This window comes from Rhinopithecus roxellana, chromosome 4 (genome assembly GCF_007565055.1).
Source record: "Rhinopithecus roxellana isolate Shanxi Qingling chromosome 4, ASM756505v1, whole genome shotgun sequence".
Taxonomy (NCBI): Eukaryota; Metazoa; Chordata; class Mammalia; order Primates; family Cercopithecidae; genus Rhinopithecus; species Rhinopithecus roxellana.
In genome coordinates, this window is record NC_044552.1 from 116,928,353 (window position 1) to 116,950,448 (window position 22,096).

Sequence of the window (22,096 nt, forward strand, 5' to 3'; positions counted from 1 at the left end):
CTGGAGCTGACTGCCCCGCGGCAGCAGCCGGCATATCTGACTGCGCAGTGGCCAGACCTCACACTCACACACCCCTTGCTGCTCCATGCCTGACTCACGGACTTCCTTGGACACATGGGATCCGGGCTGGTAGCATGAGTTGAGTGTAGCCTGCCAGGACGAGTGGGCAGAACTAGCCCAGCAGGCCTGAGCAGAACTTGGGCAAAGACACCACGAGCCACAAGATTCTGACCAAAAAAGTGACACCTCAAAGATCCTGTAACATAAACACTAATGTGGATGATTTGGTTATCGATTTACCTAGGGACAGAGAGTGGGCCACAAACAAAAATTTCTAATCAAAGTACATTATTAAGAAATGTGCTGTACATTTATATATTCTGCAGATATGGTGTAGCTTGAGGAAGTCAAGGGAGACTCCCTTTTACAGTGTGGGCTTTTCACCTCTTCACATGAAATTTTGTATGCAATGGTATATGGGTGAGAAAATCTATAAGCCTTTGGGTCTGGGACAGATTGAAAATAAGCCAAAGGATTAGTTGGGGAGGGTGGAAAGGAAATTTCTGAAGAAGCCATGATTACTACCCTGCTCTCTGCAGGAATCATAGAATTTCATTTGCAGCCATCTGTCTCCACTAGAAGTGCTCAGGACTCATGAGAAGGGAGATTATGGTAGAGAAGGGATCATGTTTCTAGTTGATGGAAAATTCCAGGAGAGGAACTTTCTAGACCCTTCTTAAAAATGATCTAGCAAGGGGGCAAGTTTTGACTATGAATGGGTACGAGGAAACTGTTTCAGGGGATGAGCAGGGGATGTAGTTACCCAGTAAGTGTATTTGTCAAAACTCACTGTATAGTGCATTAATATTTGCGATTTTACTACATAAAAATTTTGCCCAAAATAACTATAAATAATTATTAAGCTCTAGTTAATGATGTGCATGCTGCAGGTTTAGGGGTGAAGTGTACTGATCTCTGCAATTTTATTTTGAAATGCATTAAAAAACAATGGCAGGCTGATGGAGGAGAGATATATGATAAAGAGAGTTGGACAAAATGTTAAATGTAGAAGCCAGATGGTAAGTATGTGGGTGTCCACTGGAAAATTCTTTCAACTTTTCTGTATGTTTGAACATTTTAATAATAAAATATTGATGATGGTAGGGAGAAGGAACTAGAGGAATAGAAGAAATGATTTTTAGCTCTGAAGTTCAACAACCTTAATCTTGGTGGAATACAGAACTAAATGGAAAAAGAGAGACTCGCTGCTGCTCCTCTCTCTTGCCTAAAGTAGGTTCCTTGAGTTAAGGACAGTGGATATTTGGAACAAAAAGCACGACAAGTTGGTGCAGGTGAGTGCTCATTGGAAGGAGACCTGGGACCTCTTCATCTCCACCCACCCTGGCTGACTCTCCAGGCAGCAGTAACATGGAAAGGAAGCCATTTTAGGTTGATGTAGCACTCTCTCCAAGTTTACTAAGCTCTACCATGACATTAAAAAGCACCTAAAAGTTGCCCAGAGTCCTACCACATCCTGGGAAATGATGAAGGACTGAAAGAAGACTAGAAGATGACGAAGTGCTTCATGGTTGTGATAAAAAGTTTCAGCTGTGGATGGCAGCATAAGCCATGGGACTGGAAATGCACTAGAATCACAAATGTCCCAAGGATGTCAGTGGGACTGAAGGCAGCAACCAGAGAGCATGGCTCCTGCTGCCAGTGCAGGACCATTGCAGGCCAGACCCCTCTCCCACACCACGATACCACAGAGCCTTCAGAGTAGACATGCCACCGAAGGGTGAGAAGATGACTGATAAAACAGCCTCACTAAAATGTTAGCTCTTTGAGAACAGAGATGGTTTTACAAAGCTTTATGTGCCATAAACACAACTTTCAATTCATTTTTGTTGAATTAGTTAAAAAAAAAATCCCCATGGGCTTTTTAATGACCTAATCTATATTCACTGTCTCCATTTACTTATGGTACTGATTTCTCAACCCAATTCGGTCATGTTCTGGCCCCTTCATCTCACATCATCAGCTCCTGCTAAAGTCAACTGTGATGTCTATAATAGCAAATCTAAAGGATGATTTAACAGTCTCACAGCAGCACTCAACATCACTGACTTTCCTTCTGAAAATACTTAAATTAGGCAAAATTTCAAAATGAGAGAAGTTCAGAAAATGTTATAATAAAAGCTCATGTACTAGCTACACAGATTTAACATACATTAACATTTTGCCATATTTGCCTCAGATTGCTAACCTTTTTCTTAAGGAAGGAAATGTTATAATTTTAACTGAAGCCTTCATCATTCCTATAGTTGATGTCTATCATTACCATGCAGACTTTTAAACTTTTATTAAATATATGTATATAATATGGTTATAGGATTAGTGTATCAAGCTCCATAACAGTTTCTGGGAGAGTTTTGATTGTTATTGTGTTGAAGTTAGAAATCAATATGGGGGTGAATTTGCATCTTTAAAATATTAATTCTTCCTGTTTATGAACATTGCATAGCTTCATTTATTTATACAACTCCATAGCTCTCAATGAAGCTTTATAAATGTCTTTGTAATGATCTTACATCCTTTTTCTTGGATTTACTAACAGATAAATTATAGATCTTATTTCTCTTGGTTATGGTATATTATAAAATTATGTTTCTGATTGTCACTGATGGATAGAAAGATGAATTGAATTTTATATTGATTTTATATTTAACACCCATTTTAGAACTTTCTTATTAGTTGTAATGTTTTGTAGATTATCTTCAATTTCTTTTTTTTTTTTTTTTTTTTTTTTGAATAGAGACAGGGTCCCTGGTAGATAGCACTACCTGGGCACACCACCACATCCAGTTTATTTTTTATTTTTTATTTTTATTTTTGCAGAAACAGAGTCTCCCTATGTTGCCCAAGCTGGTCTTGAATTCCTAGGCTCAAGCAGTCCTCCTGCCTCAGTCTTCCAAAATGTTGAGATTACAGGCATGAGCCACTGCCCTCAGCCTGTGTTTTCCATTTAAATCTTTATACTTTTATTTTTATTTTTATGCCACACCCTATAGGAGCTTCGTAATGCTAAGTAGAAGCTGCGAAATCGGGCATCCTTGCTTTTTTTGTGACATCAAAGCATGTGACTCTAACTTTCCTTCGATATGAAAGATGGTATAGTTTAGCCCTTAACAGTGTGGATGGTGGATCTAGACAACCTGAATTTACATCCTGGCTTGGCCACTTACTCCTTATGCAACCGTTGGCTAAGTTAACGCATGTTTCTATGCCTCAGTATACTCATATGCCAATGAGTATAATAAATGTATCTCAAAGGGTTGTTATTGCCTGACAGTAAATGCTCAATAATATTTTATTAATATGATGATATTTGTTGTAGGTTCATGGTAAATGTCTTTGTATTAGTCTGTTCTTGCAATACTGTAAAGAAATACCTAAGACTGGATAATATATTTTTAAAAAAGAGTTTTAATTGACTCATGGTTCCACAGGCTGTATAGGTAACATGATGCTGGCATCTGCTTGGCTTCTGGGGAGAAATTTACAATCATGAGCAGAAGGCAGAGCGATAGCAAGCACTTCACATGGCCAGAGCAGGAGGCAGAGAAGAGGGAGGTGCTATACACTTTTAAATGAACAGATCTCCTGAGAACTCTACCAGGAGAACAGCACCAAGGGGATGGTGCTAAAGTATTCATGAGACCACCCTCACAATCCAGTCACCTCCCATCGGGCCCCACCTCCAATACTGGGGATTACAGTTCAACATGAGATATGGTGGGGACACAGATCCAAACCATGTCAGTGTTTTATCAAGTTAAGAAAGTAATCTTATAATCTTGTTTTTCTAGGACATTTTAACGTGACTGGATGTTGAATTTTATTAAATGCTTTTTCTGTACATAGAGAGAATAATATATGGTGTTTCTTTAAATTGTTAATGTGATTATTTACGTTGCCTTTTAAAAGGTGAACCTTTATTATTATTAAAGGAATAAAGGTACAGTGTTTAAAAAGCAAAATTGTACTGCGAGGCTTATCCTCCCAAATCTACGTTCTTTGTACCACCATTTCCATTCCAAATCCTGCTCACCAGTAGCAAGACTGACAAACCTCGAACATTTGAGCTGCTTCCCCCCACCCTTCAGGCATTTACCTCCATATTTCTGAATGATATGCCTCTACTACTATGATGCCTAAAATATTTTCATGTTTAGATACTATCTAAATATTGTAGCCCCTGGGGAAGGGTGCAAATGAGATATATTGTTTGAGATTTTCATTTCCTGAAAATGTTATTAGAGTTTAATGTAATATAGAGTTATCTCTTTTTTTCATTTAAAAACCTATTTATTTTGAAACAGTTTCAACTCTTTCTGAAAATTTTCAAAAATATTTTTGTTTTTTAATTGACAAAATATATATATATGATGTTTAAAAATATGTCTACATTGTGGATTGACTAAAAAGAGCTATTTAAAATATGTATTACTTCACATATTTATCGTGTTTTTGTGGTGAGAAAACTTAAAATGTATCTCAGTGATTTTCAAGTATGCAATACATTGTTATTAACTATAGTCACCATGTGGTACAATAGATCTTGTACAATAAATCTCCTAGACTGATTCCTCTGAACTGAAATTTTGCGTCTGACCAACATCTCCTCAATCTACCCCTCCACCTACCATCCCCATAATGGAAAATTACAACCACTCTACTGTCTGTTTCAATGAGTTTAACTTTTTTGGATTCCACAAATAAGTGAGGCCATGTAGTATTTATCTTTCTGTGCATTACTTATTTCCCTTAACATAATGTCCTCTGGGTTCATCCGTGTTGTCACAAATGCCAGGATTTTGTTTGTTGTTAAGGCTGTTTCTACCTGAGAGTGGGGCCTGACCAGGCTTCCTGGATGCTCTGTGAGTGTGTGGTTGGGACACACCCAGAGGTGGCTTCACTGTAGGGATTTGGGCATGGAGTGAGCCTCTTTGTTACCTCCTGTCATCTGTTCTCTTTTTCTGTTTGCCTTCTGGATTAATAGCTTAAAAAATAACCATTTGGTCATTTTAGTAATGTAGAAGGAAGGAGTAAAGATAAATGCCTCTGTTCATGTTTAAGTGAAGTGCATTAATCTGTCTTGTAATGGTAAACCTCCCATACTTCTGGGAAATCCCTACTTAGATTACTCATATATTATATACACAAAATCCTTGATTTGGTTTTCTAGTATTTTTTTTAGAATATTTGTATTTTTGGTTATAAGTGAGATTGGCCTCTAGATTTCCTTTTGCTTTTTGTACTGTTCTTGCTCAGATTTTGCATCAAGATCATATCAGCGTCATACAATGAGTTAGGGAAGTGTTCTTTATTTTCTGTTCTTGAAAACTGTTGGGATTAGAGATTATATATAGTTTGTTGATAGTTTTGAAGAATATATATACGATATAAGGTTTTCTGCTTGCAGAAAGTTTTTTTTCTCTTTTGATTTTGTGGGTAGATTTTAAACCATTGACTCCAATTTTTTAATGGTTATAAATCTCTTAAAGCTTTATATTTCTTCTTGTGTCACTTTACATAATTCGTATTTCCCATACATTTGATCAATTTTGTCCAAGTTTAAAAACTTTTTGGCATAGAGTTATCATATTTTCATATTATGAAATCTTTATTATCTCTGTTATTATGCCTTATTTTATACATGATACTGTTTATTTTTACTGTCTCATTTTCTTGATCAGTACTGCCAGTGACTTGGGTATTTTACAGTCTTTTCAAAGAAGTAGCTCCAGGTTTTGGGAATTATATTTATTTTTGTTTTCTTTATTTTGTGCTCTAATTTTTATTTCTTGCTTTTACATTTTTATATTTGCTGTAAATTATGTTTTCAGATTCTTGAGAACAAATAGATCACATATTTGTGGTCTTTCTTGTTTTCTAACCTACATTTAAATTTAAGACATTAAAAGAAGCAAATGTTACTACACCTGGAAATTTATATATCTAGTGCTTTTTACTTTACTTTTTTTTTTCTTTTCTTTTTGTTTTCTTTTTTTCTTTTTGTTTTCTTTTTTGAGACAGAGTCTTATCTTGCTCTGTCACCCAGGCTGGAGTGCACTGGCGTGATCTCGGCTCACTTCAACCTCCGCCTCCTGGGTTCAAGCAATTCTCCTGCCTCAGCCTCCAGAGTAGCTGGGATTACAGGCGTACATATCATGCCTGGCTAATTTTTGTATTTTTAGTAGAAACAGAGTTTCACCATTTTGGCCAGGCTGTCTCAAACTCCTGACCTCAGGTGATCCTCCTGCCTCAGTCTCCCAAAGTGTTGGGATTACAGGCATGAGCCACTATGCCCAGCCTATGTTTCTTTCTGATCCAAATTTCTATGATGGCTTTTTAATGCATGAAGTATTTAGAAGTATGGTTTTTAGGTTCCATCTCTGTATTATCTTTATCTGGTATGGTTTGGCTCTGTGTCTCCACCCAAATCTCATCTTGAATTGTACTCTTATATTTTCCACATATTGTGGGAGGGACCCAGTGAGACATAATTTGAATCATGGGGGCGGTTTCCCCCATACTGTTCTCATGGTAGTGAAAAAGTCTCATGAGATCTGTGATTTTATCAGGGGTTTCTGCTTTTGCATCTTCCTCGTTTTCTCTTGCTGCCGCCATGTAAGAAGTGCCTTTTACCTCCAGCCGTGATTCTGAGGCTTTCCCAGCCATATGGAACTGTAAGTCCAATTAAACCTCTTTTTATTTGCAGTCTTGAGTATGTCTTTATCAGCAGCATGAAAACAGACTAATACACTGTGTTTAATTTATTAACTTCTAATTTTATTGCATTTGAGTAAAATAATGTGTTCTGTATTATGTTGAGTCTTTGATGTTAAATTTTCTTTGATCTGTAACATGGTTTATTTTTGGAAATATGTTATATACGCTTAAAAATATGAATTTTCTCTGTTAGGAATGAATTTTTATACATGTCTCGTTTGCTTACTTTGTTACTCAAATATTCTACTCACACTCTTTTTGTTGCTATTGTTTGCTTGATTTCTCAATGGTTGAGGAGCAATAACTGAGTGTCAGTACAGTACAGGAGTCTAAAAAATGTGCGTGTCGGGGAAATAAAAGAAAATCCCTGTTCTAGCACTCTCTAGCTGTGTAAACTTGGGCAAGTTACTTAGCCTATTTGTGCCTGTTTCCTCATCTGTAATACTGATATGCTAAATAAAGTAATATACTGCTAGTGATTTTTTGTTTTTGCTCAAAATTGAATTGAAAAATGAATTGCTCATTCATGTACTAATTTAACAAATATTCACTGACTGCCTATTCTGTGCCAGTTTTGCTCTTGGCACATGTGATATATAAGTGAATGGTGTATGCAAAAATCGCCTCTCTCCTAATGCTTAGACTATCTTGGGTGGAAGGATTGAAGTTCGGGCAGGAGTCAGGTTCTAATTTTAAATAGGGTGGCCATGCTAAGCCTCATCGAACTGATGGCATCTAAATAGAAACCTGGAGAAATTGAGGAAGCTAGTCATGCTGATATCTGGAGCAAGAGTCTTGTGGGCAGAGGAAAGAGCCAGTGCAAAAGTCACAGGACCAGACTATGGTTGGCATAATGTAAAATTCAACCATGTTTTGGAAAGGTGTGAGCAAGGGAGTGAACAGTAGGGTAAGTGGTCTGATAGGTGAGAGGGAGCCACATGCATAATGCCTTGTAAGTCATTACGTTCATAGTGCCTTGTAAGACATGTAAGCTTTTGACAGTCACTCGAAGTAAAATGAGAAGTCAGAGGTATCTGAGCAAATATTTGAACTGGCATACATTCTAAAAGAATCACCCCAATGTCTGTGTTGAGAACAGGATGGTATGGAGGAAAGTGTAGAATCATGGAGACCAGTTATGAAGCTACTGAAACAATATAGGAAGAAGATGATAATGGTTTGGGCTCGAGGGTAGCAGAGGTCGGGGTGAGAGGTGATTGGTATACTTTGAAGATAGAGTCAACAGGACTTCCTGACCTATTGGATTTGGTGTATGAGAGAAAGTGAGGAATAAGGAACACTCCACTGTATTTGGCTAGGGCAACTGGAACAAGAGAGTATCACTTGAGATGGGAAAGACTATGAGTGGGGCAAATTATGATGATAAAAATTAGAAGTTTGATTTTGGGTGTGTTAAGATTGAGAGTCTATTTAGACATCCAAGTGGAGATGCTGAGTTGGGGTAAATGAATTATTATGCAAAGAGCCTAGAGTAGTACCTGACAAATGTTAATGGTATTGAATGCTGTATGTGTTTATTATTATTAAGATAAATGTATTAAAGTTTTCCCACCATAATTCCAGAGTTCTCAAATACCTGTTTGTAGTTCTGTCAATTTTTCTTTTTTGTAATTTAAATATGCTATATACTCCTGGAGAATTGTTCTTTTATCATGTACTGACTCTATCCTCAGTGATTATTTTTGCCTTAAGGTTGATTTTGAATGATATGGAAGTAAATGTACCACCTTTTTTGTTTATTATTTGCCTGGTATACATTTTTTCATCACTTTACTTTCAACTTGTCTGTGTCGTTATGGTTTAGGTATATCTCACAAACTGCAAATAGCTAGATTTTATTTTAAAAATTCTAATCTGAAGTCTCTGTCATTTAAATGAAATTTTAGTCTTTTTTTTTATTATTTTAAGTTCTGACATACATGTGCAGAATGTGAAGGTTTGTTACATAAGTATACATGTGCTATGGTGGTTTGCTGCACTGATCAACCTGTCGTCTAGGTTTTAAGCCCCACATGCATTAGGTATTCGTTCTAATGCTATCCCTCCCCTTGCCCCAATCCATCTATTTGTATTTGTAAAGTTACCAAAATATTTGGATTTATTTGTGCCATGGTAAATTACTTTCTATGTATTATGCATTTTCTTTGAATTTGTTTCTTCCTTCTGTCCGATACAGCTAGTCACTTGACTATCTTCTCTCTACGGGCTTGTGATTACTACACTTACTTTCTATTTTTTTAATTGAAAAATGTACATTTTTGACATTCTATGAACGTTTAAATTTTAACATTTTATGCAAATAATATTTAGGAGTCGTATGCTGATATTGTATGGGGAGCAAGAGGATTGGAGTTTCGAGGAGTGGAGGAGAATTGAAGCCACTTTGGAGAGGGAGAGAGTGACTTGAACAGTGCATCATTAATTGGAATGCCAGGTAATGCTGGAAGCCTCTTAGGGTTGGTAAACATGAGTTTAAAGTGGAATCATTCCATTTTATTCTGTGACTTTTTCTATATGAAGAATAGAAGTTGTAGTAACAAGAGGACAAACAAATTTAAAGTGTTTAAAACCTACTTGAATTGTAGGTCATGGAGTAAAAGATGGCTAAGGAAGAAAGTACTGAAAAAATAGTTTGGAAGCAAGAAGACTGCTTAACAAAATAGAAATCTCAGTGGGGTTTAAGTTAGAATACTTTAGCCAGCTGAAAAGAGAGAATTTGTGGGATATTTGAATAACTGATTTTGGAGGTAATCGAGTTCAAAAGTTCCTAGAAAATAACCGGACATAAGGAGCCTGAAATCTCAGAGACCAGGGGTTAAGATGGGCACTAGCACTGGAGTCCCTCCTGGTGATGGCAGGGCTTGAGCTGAAGAGGAAGACCATGAGCCAGATGCCAAAGTCTTTGTCAAAAGAAAGAGAGTAATGAAGAGGTCTGTAGGGGATAGCAGCAATTAAGAAGTCAGTAGAAACAGTGACCCTGAGAGGAGCAGGGTTTTTTTTAGTTTTTTATAAGAAAGTAGAGGAGTTGTCACCTGGGAGACACAGTGAGGAGCAAGGAGGGCCTTAACCACTCTGTCAGGGTTTTGCTTAAATACATTCCCTTGTATAGAAAATTTGGATTTTGTCTAGGTGTCATGGAACACCTTTGAAGTATTTTCAGCAGGGGAATAAAATAGTCTGATATATATTTTTAAAAATATAAAACTTGGGTGACTTGTGCAAACAGACATGTGGAGGCAGGAAGGTTAGTTAGGAAGCTATTATATTAGTGGAGGTGAAAAAGATGGTGGTTTGTACTAGAGTGGTAGCCATGGTAATGGAGAAAAGTGGTCAAATTCTGGAGATTGTCAGTGTTTGGTTTCCTTTAGTGAGTAAGTACACTAGGTGATGGCAAAAGATGTTGACTTGATGATCTTGCCCTAATTGAAGACTCTGCCTACATTCTGGAAGACACTTTCAAAAAGACACTTCCTTTTTAGGATTCAGTTACCACCATGCCAATTACTTTACTCACAGCACATCTTCCAACTTGGACTCAGTTGGAAGGCAATTTTCTGGCCCAGAGTCCAAAAATAAAGTTGATTCTAAAGAGGAAGACACTACTGAAGGCCTTGGCCTCAGTTTGTTCAACCACTGTCCAGCATCCCAGTGATTAGGTTAGCTCATCAGGGTCAGGGTGAGTGCTGGGTATGCTATGTTCATCACACCACAAATACTAGTCATCCCAACTAAACACTCTTGGAAATATGATAGCACCGTAGAAAGGGTGCTTTCATGGGAGATTTTGCACCAACACTCATCCAATATAAAAGTATTCTTGGGAAGTGAACAAAGGTGTCCTTAGCCGTGGGCTCAGCAGCATTTCTATTCACATTTATGCAACTTCTCCTCCAGACCAGTCTAGTGAAGTCCTACCTTCTTCTCTTCCTTCTTCTGAGCTTCAGCCTTCTGCTTTCCCTCTCCTGATGATTCTTCTTTTTCCATGGGATCTCCTTCTTAGGCGAGCTCTCTGCAAACATGTTAGCACCCATCAGGCCATATTCTTGCAGTTACAACTTCCTCAAGGCAGTCCAGAATTGAGATTGATGGATGCAGGTAAGAAACGAAGGGTTGGTGTTAAGAAGGCCTGGTGATAAGAATGGTCCAGGAGCTACTTGTTGAGTTGCAGTGGAGTGCAGGCAATGGTGATGATAGCTGGGGAGTCATATTCACTCACTAGAAACTTCCTAGTCCTCACATGAACCTCTAGCAGCCCCAGGGTTTACTTGACAACCTCTGCATTCTCTGAGGTAGGCTTATTGATATTCAGGGTGGCCAGATTCTAGGGACCAAATGGAGGGACCATAAAGCACCCAGTGCTCAACAGACAGTTTGCTTTCCACCACACAGCATACTACTGACAAAAATTATAATACCCTGGAAGGACATTTGCAAGGAAATTCAGATGTGAGGTGGGTTTGGTCAAAGCTGAGTGTGACCACGCTGAGAGCCCCACATTACTGAGCAGTGATGAAAGCCTTGCTCATGGCTGGTTTTGGGATTTGTCCACAGGGTCCTAGCCGCCATAAACCTGAAGAAAAACGAGGTGGCCTAGATAATTTTTGAACATAAAGAGCTGACAGGACTTATTCATGGATTGGATATGGGGTTTGCGAAAGAGACAGAAGACAAGGAAATGCTTAGATTTTGGGTCTCCTTTAGCTACATCCTTTAAAACGTTCTACTTTGATTCTCTCAAGCAAACCACTTCTGCCTCTGTGTTTTGTGACATGTATATTTGTGGGTTCATTAAGCTGAAGGGCCTGGCAGCAGGGACTCATAAGCTTTTCTAGTGGGGAATGTCTAGGGATTGATTAGTTCTCTAATTTCTTGGCTAGAAAACTCACTTCATAAGCCCTTTAAAACTTATATAAGCTTACAAAATAAAGAATAACACTCTGAAACTGATAGCCCTTCACCCACTACTGACTTGCAGTACAAATGCCAAATGTACCTTTTAATCTTTCTCTGTAAATTGAAATTGTATTTTGGTAATTCCCAGTATGAGTTAATCAGATTTAGATTGATATGACCCGTGAGTCCTAATGAAGAGTAAGGTCTTGTGATTTTCCTTTGCATGGGCATATGAAGGCAGTGAGAGAGAAAAAATACAGGAAATTTATCAAATAGTATGAATCTGGAATTAGAAGAAAAATTTAAAATGTAGGTGACAAACATTGTTCTGTCTACTCTTTGGAAATGTAACACTCTTCTTTATGAAATGCCTCATATGGAAAACATTCTCTATCGCTTCTTTATGTGATCATACCTCAAATCCATGTCTTTTAGGACAGAGGTTTGTTTTTGGAAAGCTTGGGTATGCAAGGGGCATTTTCAGAAATGACTAGGTTGGGAATTTGACTGGAGCTGAAAACTCTGCAGCTTCCCCCAAAACACTGACTGTGTAAAATTAGTGAGTAAATTTACTTAAACTCTTCTCAAAGGGTCAGTTGGAAATTTCTCAGAAGCCACATGATTAAGAGTGAATGGCTATGGCCTTGGAGCTTTTAAGTTTTCATATTTTTAAAACTTAGAAGGAAAAGTCATTGTTTATAAGCGTGTTTATAAGAGAGCAATGTGATTTTTGTAATCTATTAACATTACATTACTGAATGAATATCTTTAACAGTCCCTGATCTATAATAGAGAGAGATGTTCTATGTGAATAAACTTCTTCAAGAAACTTGGGAATTAAGTGGAATTAAGCATATATGCTCTTTACAATTACAGAGCAACTAAAGCACACAATGTATTAAACATTAAAAGAGGGATTTTTAGGAATCATGAGAAGAATTGTGATCTCACAAGCTATTTAAACACATCACATTGCTTTATTACAGTTTCAAACTTTATTTAAAAACTATTTTAAGGTTAGCTCATTGATTGGCAACAGTAAATTGGGTGTGTTTACTTTGTTTTTAAACTGAACACTGTCTCCAGAAATGCCCCTCAAAAAGCATATTTTATCCAGGTTAAATCCTTTACCAGTAATTTCCTTGGTTAAATCAAAAACGTGATGTAAAAATGAAAGGAGTGTATCTTATGGCAATAAATCTGGTGAAGAGCAAAATTAGCTACTTAAATCATAGAGAGGATTAAATGAAACAATGAGAATTATACCCTTGGGTGGTTAAAAATCGTTATTAAAGAGCACCATCGTGTTGGAGCTCTGTTGGTCTTTCTTGCTCAATGAAATGTCTTCTAAACATTTGATTCATTTTCAGAAATGAATTTGAGCTGTTTAAAAATATTTCTTTTCAAAACTGCTTTCCATATTCCCAAATAAATTGTGCGTAATTACTGCTGTGATTGTATTATGAATGTAATTATTGTAATTTTATTCTTATACATGTATTTATTCTGTGAGAATAGTTGCACAAGGTTAAGGAATTGTGGTGGTTAATATTAATAAATGAGAAAAGAGGTTGTGGTTAGCTAGTCAAAAGGTGATTTTTTTTAAAACTGTGTAAAGGCAGTTCCACCTATTCAACCATCTTGTTCTTTGCAGTTTTAGCTCATGTTTATAATTGAGAGGTTGAATAACCAGAATGTAGATCAGGAATTCTTGTATTGCTTTTTTTTCCTTTTATCCCTATCACTGGTGGCACTTGAGTGATGGTTAAGCATTGTCTACAATGTAGAAATCATATCTGATTAACCTAGAAATTATAACATACCTGTGCCATGCTATGTTATGTTCAGACATTTCCATTTGTATAGATTAACTAACTGTAACTGATATTTTCTTAAAACATTGAAGTGATATTTATATTAGGCAACATAGTCTGTGTTAGACCATTTAAGACTAAATTGTTTTATTAAAGTTTTACAATACACTTGTGAGTTGAATGGTGAGAGAGGAAATATTGGCATTTGTGAGATATTGCAGAATGGCTTTTGGGCTGACTTAATTCATAGACAAGCTCCTTCATTTATCCAAGTGCATATTTCCACAGATTATGTATTCTGAATGCCAGACTACAGGGAAGAGAGAGAGAGAGAGAAAGAGAGAGAGAGAGAAACAGAGGAGGAGGCTGAGAAGTGAGAAACTTCACCTGCTGGCCACTCATCCCTGGGACCGTCTTGATCTGGACTTTCCTGTCTTGCACAAATAGTGCTGGCAGTGAGCAGGACCTGATGGCCCCTGCAGGGCACCGCTTCCTTTCTAAGACCCTTATTTTCAGTTAATCAGATTCTGTTGGGGCAGGTGGAAGTTTCCAAGTTTCACTCTAGATTGGGCCTCAGCCTTCTTGAGGAGCCCTCCACTGAGCAACTGTCCCTTGAGCATTCACAGTGTATGAGAATATGTGAGAAGTGACTGCTTACTCTTCATTGATTGATTTCTTCCTCCATATCATCTGGAGGAAGGAGGGTTTAAGTAGGTTTGCTCTGCTATTTCAATCTGACAGAATACATTTTAAACCAAAGTGTATTCTGAACCCTGAATATCAATATAGCCTACCCTTCTTCCAGGGGAAGAAAAAATAATCTGAGAAGGAAAATCCCCATTTCACAGGCTGATATCAGATTTACCCTTTGGATTCCAATGAAAACAAGATAATCACAAACATGAGATGTGCCCAGAACCAAAATAAAAACTTAATTGCTCCATCAGGCTCTAGTGCTTATGCTGTTAAACTTTCCAGTTTTTGGTGCTTCCTATGAAAATGGTGACACTCAGCTATTTCCAAGTGGTAGGGATAGAATTGTTTGTCTAGGATACAATATAATAGCACACTTAAGATACAATTCCACCAGAATATATATTCCTTGTAGGCAAGAACTTTATTTACTGTTGTATTCCCAGTGCCTAGACCCTTAATAAATACTTGTTGAATGAATAAATGACTCTCAAGAGAATGGAATTTGCATTCAAACAGACCATGTATTAGTCTGGCTTTTCCAGATAAATAGAACTAATGGGATATGTACTGTACATCTATCTGGAGAGAGACTTAACATAAGATATGCGCTCATATAATTATGGAGGTGGAGAAGTCCCACAGTCTACCATCTGCAAAGCAGGAGACCTAGGAAAGCCAGTGGTGTAATTCCAGTCGAGTTTGAAGGTCTGAGAACCAGAGGGAGTTAGTGGCATAAATCCCAGTCAAAGGGCAGGAGAAGACTGATGCCTCAGCTCAGCCAGGCAAGCAGGAAGCAATAGGGGTAAATTCTTCCTTCTTGTACCTCTTTGTTCTATTCAAGCCCTCAGTGGATTGGGTGATGCCTCCCTACACTGGGGAGGACAATTTTCTTTACTGAGTCCACTGATTCAAACCTTATCTGGAAACACCCTCATAGACACTCCCCAACATAATATTCAACCTAGCACCCCATGGTTGATCAACCTCTACCTGATACTCTGTGACTGTTCACAAAACTCTGTAAAGTCACACTGTCACACTTTGATATTGCAAAGAGATAATGCCAAAGCATCAATGTTTCATTGCCTTGAACTGAGTATAACAAATGGGCATGATTGCATTGACTACCTAATATGTATCAGCTAATGGCAAGTAAGCATTTATTTGATTTAAAAAATTGAGAAAAAATAATGTGGCTGAGTTTCATCCGTTTTTGTTTTGTTTTGTTTTGTTTAGTAGGGGTAGGTGAAGACATTGATACAAAAAAAAAAAAAAAAAATAGAAGAGAAAGAGTCATTAGTTTCACTTTGCTAAATTGCCCCCAAATTCATTTCAATTATGTAAAATGTATCTCTTGTGAAGTTCAAGGTCTGTTGGTGATAGCATGGTCACCCATGAGGAGGTTAATCATGACACTTTCTTGGATCACCTGAAAAAAATTCACCACCTATGTAAACTGCTTCATTGTTTTTGAGAATGTCGAATGTCATCTAAAACACTCGTATCTTTTATCAAAACTTACAAAATTTTAGTCTGTCTTTTCAGCAATATTCTGCATTTTTAAAGCCTATTACATTTCCTTTAGAGTCTTACTTGATAGAGGCATTCCAAAATGCATGCTAAGTTGAGTGCAACCTGTTTAGGAACATAGCTTCTACTCTTTCTAAACAGCAGGCACCCCCCAATGAGAGCAGTAAATCTCCCACTGAAGTATTTCCCACAGCTCTTGTATTTCTTCAAGCCCAGCAGGGAGCCCAGGACGCTCATCATTCTGTGCTACTTCCACTTCGTGCTCTGGATCTCTTTAGGCCTGTAACCCTTGCTTTCGTGAACAGCTTTGCCTTTTGTTTCTTTTGTTTCCACGTATGTATCCAAGGTCTATTTCTAAACTTATTTCTGAACTGGAGCTTGTAGTTGGTGCTGTCACGTTAGCTGGCCTTTTAGGGACCCAGTGAAGATCAGTATGTCCCCTGCTCTGTGCCTGTCTCCCTAAACCTGGCCTTTGCTTATATTTCACATTCCCCTGCTTTGGGATAAGCTTCCTTACTTTGATGGCAGTACTAATATCACTTTCTCCTATCCCCTTTTCTCTGGATTATAGGTGAGAAACAGGATTATGGGGAAGCCAATGCTGAGTCATCAGTAATTTAAAAGCCAGGACACTGAAGCTCGGTTTGGGCTGAATTAGGCTTGCCCTAGCCCCAGAAATGAGTGCCATGTCCACATGGAATAAACTGCATGTATTGGAAGTATATAATTTCTGAGTTTTGGCATAGGTATGTACCTATGAAATAGCATTACAATCAAGAACATGAACGTCTATATTACCCCTGATGTCCCCTCTTTGGTATTCCACCCTAGACCTTAGAAAATCAAACTAGAGTGACAAAAGTTTAAAATGTTGATAAGAACAGTGTTGGTGAAAGTAACAAGAAACAGTCTGTTTCATCTATTATTAATGAAACAAGAAATTGATGACTACTTTAGAGGAAAATTTACAAATATTTGACCAAAGCCTTTAAGTTATAAATCCTCTTTGGCCCAGAAATGTAAATAAAGTGGTATAAAAATTTTTGTCAAAGTGCTTCTTATAATACTAATAGCAAAAAAAGAAACATAGAAACTAAATTTATTTTTAAAATGGAGTGGTTAAATAAGGAAAATATATACATTGAAAAAATATATATGCATTAAAGAAGATAGATTATATGTACAGATTCCAAAGTATTTTAATAAGTAAAAGGAGCAAGATGAACGACATTGTTTAAAAATGATTCAGTTTTTGTAAGAAAATCTGTATAGATGGTAAAAAGTGTGGCAGATATGAAAAGAAATATTAGCAGTGTGATTTTTTTGGGTGGAGACATTGAAGCTGATTTCCTGTTTATTCCTTTTACATTTCTGTCTTGTATGGACGTTTTAAAAATCGAACATTTATTATTTTATAATCTGAAAAGAGATAAGGCTATTTTTATTTGGAATGAGATAAAAATCCTGATAGCCAGCCTGGAGATTTTAGAGGACCATAACATTTTAGCATATTTGCATGGGCCTGTATTGCCCGTAACTTCATTGCTTTATAGTTCTATTAGTGGATAATACAGTGTTGGTGGATTATTTTGTTCCTCAAGACACTTAGATATAATTACAAAGTTATCGGTGACACAGCTATAGCAAGCAGTCCATTTTGTCCAGTTGTGTAGGCAATTACACAATTAAAATGATTAGTTGCAATTATACCTAAATTTCCAACTTAAGGATTAATTTCCATGTGATGTGCAGTGTCAACACATATTAATATTTAACTTTAAAAAGCTCAACTAAAGAACCTCCTGATTACCATTATCTGCCACTTATCATATATTTACAGTATCCTGTAAACTAATCATACTTTGCCTAACTTCCAGTCAATGAATTAAATACATTTTAATTGAATTTACTATTATTCTAAATGGAAAAAAGAAAAGCATTCTCCTTTCATCAAGTATCTTCTGTGGGAAATATTTATTTCATTTAATAAAGTACTGAAATATACCAATTATGTATCTATGAACTGAGCTATTAAAAAATAGCCACTAAGAAGTTTTCATGATTTAAAAATGCAGGGATTTATTCATATGCCCTTTCCTCTTTCTCTTTCCGGTCTCGCTCTTTCACTTAAGCTGGAGTGCAGTGGTGTGATCGTAGCTCACTGCAGCCTTGAATTCCTGGACACAAGTGATCCTCCGACCTCAGCCTCCTGAGCAGCTAGGACTAACTACAGGTGGGGGCCATCAGGCTCAGCTGATTTTTAAATTTAATAGTAGAGACGGGGTCTTGTGATGTTGCCTAGACTAGTCGTGAATTCCTGGCCTCAAGTGATCCTCCCTCTTCGGCCTTCCAAAGTGTTGAGATTACAAAGGTAAAATTTCACCTTGATTTTTAAAAAGATTTCTCAGTAGAAAATTGTGGCTGGGCATGGTGGCTCACACTTGTAAAACCAGCACTTCGGGAGGCCAAGGCAGGTGGATCACGTAAGGTCAGGAGTTCAAAATCAGCCAGCACAGCATTGCGAAACCCCATCTCTATTAAAAATACAAAAATTAGCTGGGTGTGGTGGCACATATCTGTAATCTCAGCTACTCAAGAGGTTAAGGTGGGAGAATCACTTACACCTGGAAGGTTGAGGCTACTAGTGAGCCGAGATTGTGCCATTATACTCCAGCCTGGGTGACAAAGCAAGAGTGTCTCCAAAAAAAAAAAAAAATTGTATTCGCTTATGTGAATTTTTTGGAGACTGTCATTAGGTCACCCCTTTGAGGTAGACAACAGAAGATGTATTGTAGGAACATGTAATCTACCTTTAAACAGGTGTGTTCAGAAAGAGTAGTCGTGGCCCAGTCCCTAATGGGAGAGCAGTCACAGGTAACAAGCGTCCTTAGCAGGCAGCATCCTCAGTGCGGTCAATTGTTACAGCAGATGTCAAAGCATTCTCATAATTGTGTTACTGTGTGACATTGGGAAGCATCAATCACTGCAGGTAGGTAACATCATGATTTCTCTCTGCACCTGTTAATTACTCAGTGAGCTCCTTTTGAAGGAAAAGTATAGACATTTTGATCAAGTAATTTTCTAACCTTTTTATCAATCAAATCTAAAGTTCATGAAACAAAAGAACTTATCTGACACCGCTAAAGAAATGAGATATCATGAATAAAAGTATTTTCCAGATAATGAAAATTTTCTGCTTTGAAGCTTAACTATTTTACATTGAAATATTTCTAAGATATAGCGCAGACTGTCTCACTTGTGTAAAAACATATTTAGAGAATTGGATTTTTTTTTACTTGGAGGTCACTACTTTTTGTTTATTTATTTGAGACAGGGTCTTGCTCTGTTGCCAAGGCTGCAGTGTCGTGGTGTGAACATGGCTCACTGCATTCTCAACCTCCTGGGCTCAAGTGATCCTCCTGTCTCAGCCTCCTGAGTAGCTGGGACCATGGGTGCACACCACCATGCCCTGCAATTTTTGTATTTTTTATAGAGATGAGGTTTTGCTATGCTGCCCAAGCTGGTCCCCAACTCCTCCTGAGCTCAAGTGATCCACCCACTTCAGCCCCCACAAAGTGCTGGTATTACAGGCATGAGCCACCGCATTCGGTCAAGGTCACTGCTTTAAATCAATATTGAATGGTACCCCTTAGGATATTGTACATACACATAGTAATTCCCACCCATCTTCTGGGTCTCAGTTTAAACTTTTCTATATCTGTAAACGTTCCTTAACACCCCAAATATGGGTTTTAAGCAACATCCATAACTTCCTGTACTTCTCTCTTTATAATTTATCCTCCTTTATTACAATCATCTGCATATTTGTGTGATTTTTTCCTACCACATTATGATTTCCATCATGGCAAAGATCTTCTCAGTCATGCTTACATGGAACAGTAACTGGTATAAAAGAGGCAATAATTAACTATAGTTCTGAATTTTATTCTACCACTATTTGATGTAAAAGCGTCACATATTACTGTTTTTAAGAATAGTAACTCTGAGTTGAGTTACTTTTTTCCCATTCCTAGTTCATAAGAAATTCAATCTGTGTCATGTATGAAAAGTTTCCTCCTTTTATCTAGCGTTATCCAATGATAGTGAGACTCTTAAATTATACAAAACAATTGGGAAAGAGCACAATGGTTTCAAGCCTTCACTAGTCACCTTTGATATGCACATTTTCCAAGCTCACAGAATCCTTCAAAGGCATGAGTGTCCACTGCTTCCACTGGGCGTGAGCTCTTACGTGAAAGTGCATGCCCAAACTCCCTAGTGTACTATGCATCACCCCCACCCCCAGTTCTTTCACCTTCTTGTAGAAAGTAAAATTCTAAATAAGCCTCTTGCCAGTCTCACAATTTAGGATTGTTCCCTCAAGTACCTGAAAGCCACATGGCTGAAATGTAATGATGGAGGAAGATAATGCCATAGCTTCCGTCTCCAGGAGATTATAAGTGTAATTTCAGCTGTCACTTGACTTCAAAGTCATAGAGATATGAGAAAATCAGCAATTTTATCTTGGAAACATAAGTGTAATGGACTATACATAAAAGAGGAAGATTTATAATCTATATAAAAGAGGAAGATTACTTTCTATCTTTACAGTGTCTTTAATCAATTGCCTGTACTGTGAATTATTACATTCTAGTTCAAAGTTCTTTAATAATAAAATCATTCTTGTTTGCTTCTATAAAACCTTTAGAAAAAGGTTTTCTGAGTTTGGAGGGGATTTTGTTCTTCTCTTGGAACACTCTACAGACTCCGATTCCAACTACCCGTGGGACACTCCAACCGTGAATCCTTTCCCCAGTCTTTTAGTAAATGAGCATGCTACCCTCATTTCTATGGCAATTGCCAACTGATGCGTTTTGCCATGCAGCATAAAAACCCCAAGGCAAATAAACATGGCAAGACCCTGAGTGGGAAGTGATGAAGATGTGACTTTGAGAACAAAACTGAAATCTATATACCAGTTAGGAAACCGCTGAAAAAAACTAGAACTTGTACTAAGAATTACTTTTAAGGACAAATAGAAATGGAAAATAAGGCCAGGCACGGTGGCTCACACCTATAATCACAGCACTTTGGAAGGTTGAGACGGGTGGATCACTTGAGGCCAGGAGTTTGAGACCAGCCTGGGCAACATGGTAAAACTCTGTCTCTACTAAAAATACAAAAAATTAGCTGGGCCTGGTGGTACATGACCTCTAATCCCAGCTACTCAGGAAGCTGAGGCAGGAGAATTGCTTGAGCCCGGGAGGTGGAGGTTGCAGTGAGCTGAGATCGTGCCACTGCACTCCAGCCTGGGCAACAGAGCAAGATAAGACTCTGTCTCAAAAAAAAAAAAAAAAAAAAAGAAAAAGAAAAATAAGAGGCTTAACTTTCCCTGTTGAAAATAAGGAAAATGCCCCACTCCTACTTTTTTTAAAAGAGCAATTACTTTGGAAAACTTGTACTAAGTGCTTTCTCTTCTCTTTGAAATGTGTAGATACTCTTTTGAAAACTAGATAGACCTTTTGTCAACTTTGTGACTCCGTGAAGTCTTTCTCAAGAACCTGGGAGCCATCTCTTTGAAATGTAATAATCAAGGAAGATAGTACCCCTTATTTCCCAGTATCTGTGGGAATGTAGGAGCCTAACTTTGGTGGGCACCTCACTATAAGTTGCAAAACTGCCTCTTGTTATGAAGATATGAGAAGTTTGTTTCTTCTCTGGATAAAGCCAGTTAACTAAGACAATGCAGGAAGGTTTCCAGGACTCTCTTCCACCAGAAGGTCTACAATAAAAACAGTGACAACACTTAATTATAATGCTTAAGGTGACAGTGGTTGTTTGGTACAATATCCTCATTTTGTTGGTCAGGTAACTGAGACTTGGATACTTTATGATTTGCTGTGTTGAAAGTTACCCAGACTTAGAGAGAAAGTTCTAACATATTTGTTTTATTTTATTGAATTACAAATAGATGTGGCAAAGAGAAAATATGAAATATAGAAATAAAATGTAATAGAAAGAACATGAAGTTCCAGGTTTCTCTCTAAGTTTGAATTTTTTGTGTGTGATCTTTGCCTGTAATATTGCAAGTAAAACTTTAATTCATGCGAGGTCTGCAAATAATATCCTTATCGATATAAAGGAATTTTTATTGAAATCCCATATCTAAGAATAAATTTAAATATACCTTGGTCTGTTTTTTAATACACTTATACACTAGTTTTAAAGGAGTCTTGCTCTGTAGGCCCATGCTATTGAGCTATTTTTATGTGAAATTACCAGGTTTATAAGCAGAAGTGTACTGTGGCAATAAAAAGGAGCATAGGGAAAACTGGCAACATACAACC

At 37.4% G+C, this 22,096-nt stretch overlaps 1 pseudogene; it reads left to right on the forward strand.

Moving 5' to 3' along the window:
• Window positions 1–1,703: 1,703 nt before the first annotated feature.
• The window catches only part of LOC104672605, a 119,115-nt pseudogene continuing 98,722 nt past the window's right edge, over window positions 1,704–22,096 (forward strand).